The sequence below is a fragment of the Branchiostoma floridae genome, chromosome 14, assembly GCF_000003815.2.
Source record: "Branchiostoma floridae strain S238N-H82 chromosome 14, Bfl_VNyyK, whole genome shotgun sequence".
NCBI lineage: Eukaryota > Metazoa > Chordata > Leptocardii > Amphioxiformes > Branchiostomatidae > Branchiostoma > Branchiostoma floridae.
Window position 1 is genome coordinate 4529524 of NC_049992.1, and position 2870 is coordinate 4532393.

The 2870-nt window shown below is 45.4% G+C and overlaps 1 long non-coding RNA gene across 1 annotated transcript; it reads right to left on the bottom strand.

Moving 5' to 3' along the window:
• Positions 1-2401: 2401 nt before the first annotated feature.
• On the bottom strand, positions 2402-2830 carry LOC118430280. Its single transcript, XR_004832830.1, has 2 exons — positions 2741-2830; positions 2402-2524 (listed from the first exon to the last, which is right to left on the bottom strand). It is a non-coding gene; the product is annotated as an uncharacterized LOC118430280 (long non-coding RNA).
• Between the last annotated feature and the right edge of the window lie 40 nt (positions 2831-2870).

Here is a 2870-nt window from a genome sequence, read left to right on the forward strand (position 1 = left end):
TGAAAGAATTGTTTATACTATTTGTTGTTTTGATATCTTGACATGGCCCTAAAACTGATAAAATAAGCCTTCTGAATAGCCTAAAATGCAAGAGCTTCCGGGGGGCTTCGCCCCCCTAGGTCCCCCAAAGTGGCGCTGCCCTGGACCAGCGTTCCCGCCAGGCATACGTCATTCCGTCTCCGGACTTATTTTTTCTGGAAAGACGCACTCGGCTCGGCTCGGCTGAGTTTCCCCAAATATTTAAGTTACAAAAGCGGTGCGCGGTAAATATGTGAAGAATCCAAAACTGTACACTTTATTTTTTATTTACAACATTTCTTTTGTTTCAAAAGGACAAAATTTGCGGCAGAAAAGGGGCCGCAATATTGTTTTTAAGCGTCGATCAAGTCGGCTGTGCACTGGCATTGTCGTCTGTGGCACATGGCGCGGCACGCCCCCCTCCCCAGACGGACTGTCGATCGCAGCGCCCAGCACGTTAGGACGTCTTTTCTGGCTACTCCTTCAAGGCTACACCGGCACTGATCACTGCCAAAGACGCAGCAGATCACCGTCCTTCGTATAATGTTTAACGTTCTTGGTCTCTATGTAAAAAGAAACCCAGCGGTGAGCCAAAGATTTCACGCCGAAAACGGGGTTACCTGAGGTCGCACGAAACAAACGCACGCTCGTGGAAAATGACGGCGCGGCCTTGTAAAACCCGACTGATTCGATAAATGATAAATTTTAGTAAAATCATCGGGCAAAATAGAAAAAAAAAACACAAGGTGTGATGGCGCCGTTATTTTATCCTCTGGAAAAACTACTAGCATTTGATGCGGGAGGGCGCAACATCGATCGCACGAGGTAGGCATTCTTATTCAATGTCGGAAAAAAATTGACAGGATTTTTCCATGGGCTGACGAACTCACTGGCTAGAGCCCTGTTTGGAAGCATCAAAAACCCAAAATTTTCATATAGACATGACTGGACAAATAATACCCGGGCCAGATCACGGACTGCTGATTCCCCGAGCTTATAGTTATAACATATTTTTGGGGGAGGGCGGACGTCGATTACTGAAAAACGGGAGTAAAAAAGGCAACCGGCATCCAATCTCAAGGGCATAATTTTCCTCTCAAATTGCAGGAAATTCTGTTTTAGAGGGTTTGAAAATCCAAATTTTCCCGGGGGAGCATGCCCCCGGACCCTAGCTGGGGCAACGACCGCAGAATTACAATTATAATTGCCCCAGCTACCCGGTCCCCTGCCCCGACGCTGTGAAAAAATCCTGGCGAGAACACTGGCGCCCTTGTGCCCTGACGTCTATATTAAGATTATTTTATCGGTTGTTATTCTACCCGTTTGATTATGCCTGTCGGGGGGGAGGGCCATGTTGATTTTTTTTTGGTGGAGGGGGAGGGTCACGTTAGATTTTTTTGAGATGGGGGGGAGGGCCATCAAAAAATTTTTTGATCCGACTTCCAATGCACCAGCCCTCCCCCCCCCCCCCCCCGATAAATATCGTACGGTCCCCTAGGGTAGGTCATCTGATGTAGCCTGAGTTAATTTACCGGGGTGAATTATCTGTCCGTATTTTGGCCTGGCAAGCTGAATGGCACCCTCTGTTTGAACGCCTGTGGTGTAGCCATATCAGCAGGATCATCGATCCCAGAAATAGCTACTCTCAAAGCAGAGGTTAGGTTCCGGCTGTTTTGTTTTTGTAGTCGTTTTTATTGGGGTTGTTAGAATTTGACAAAGAAGATACCATACAAAATAGAAAGCCCGATAAAAAAGACTAAAAAAACGTTTAAAAAACAGTCGGAGCCTAACCTCTGCTTGGAGGGCAAGAAATGGCTACGCTTGAGTATTCTTCAAGCAGATGTTCGGCCCCAGCTGTTTTTGACTAGCCTGGATTACTGTACACCCCAACTCCTGAGCTCTTGGGCCAACATGCCCACACGGAAATTCTACAGCCGGCCCCGAGCTACACCCTCATACTGAAGTCGGGCCTGTGTCTGGTATCCAGGCTGTTTTTTGAGTGTTTAGGCGTTTTGTCGAGCTTTCCATTTTGTTAAGTTTTCTTTATGTCCAATCAAATATTTTTGAGATCGGGCTGGGGTGTGGTATATCCAGGCTAATTTTTTAGGGGTAGCGAGTGTAAGGAGCCCCGGTAGAATACGGATGGTACCCAGGCTATTCTGCGCCGTCTTTAATGGCTCAATTTACGAAATATTGATGTAGATGCGTTTAATGCATGTAATGCGTTTTAATACAACATGACTTACATAATATTGCTAAGGTTGCCTTTAATGGTTGATATATGGCAGCTCACCTTCACGACGATCGTGAGCTCCAGTGTTTTTCCTTTTCGCGGGTGTATCTTGCTGAATGGTCCAAACGCGTCCAGATCATATTACTTGTCACAAAACTGATCAGCCGTCACACATCCACGAAACTTGTGGCAGAAAAGGTTCTCATCCACAAGGGATCTCTTGACTTTGACGAAGTACACGTCCGCATCCTGGTCATGATGGCGTTTTCCAGCCTGTGAAAATAACACTTCGTCAATATCTACTCCAGAGGTTAACTGGAGTTCACCAACTAACTCTACGTAATAGAACCCATCGTAAGGATGGCTTTTTCTACAGAATAATTTTACATCACATACAGAAAGACATTCTTACAACAAATACATACAAGTAATTACGAAGCACGATTTAAAAAACAAAAATAGCTTAAAAACGCATACAGCCATACTTACTTGTATTGCGACTGTATCGTCTTTGGTCCACTTGTCTACTTGCACAACAACTATACGATAGTCAATGACAATGCCAGCAATGTTAGCGTAAACCTCGGCATCTTCAACTTTAAACCACCAATGTCTGTGC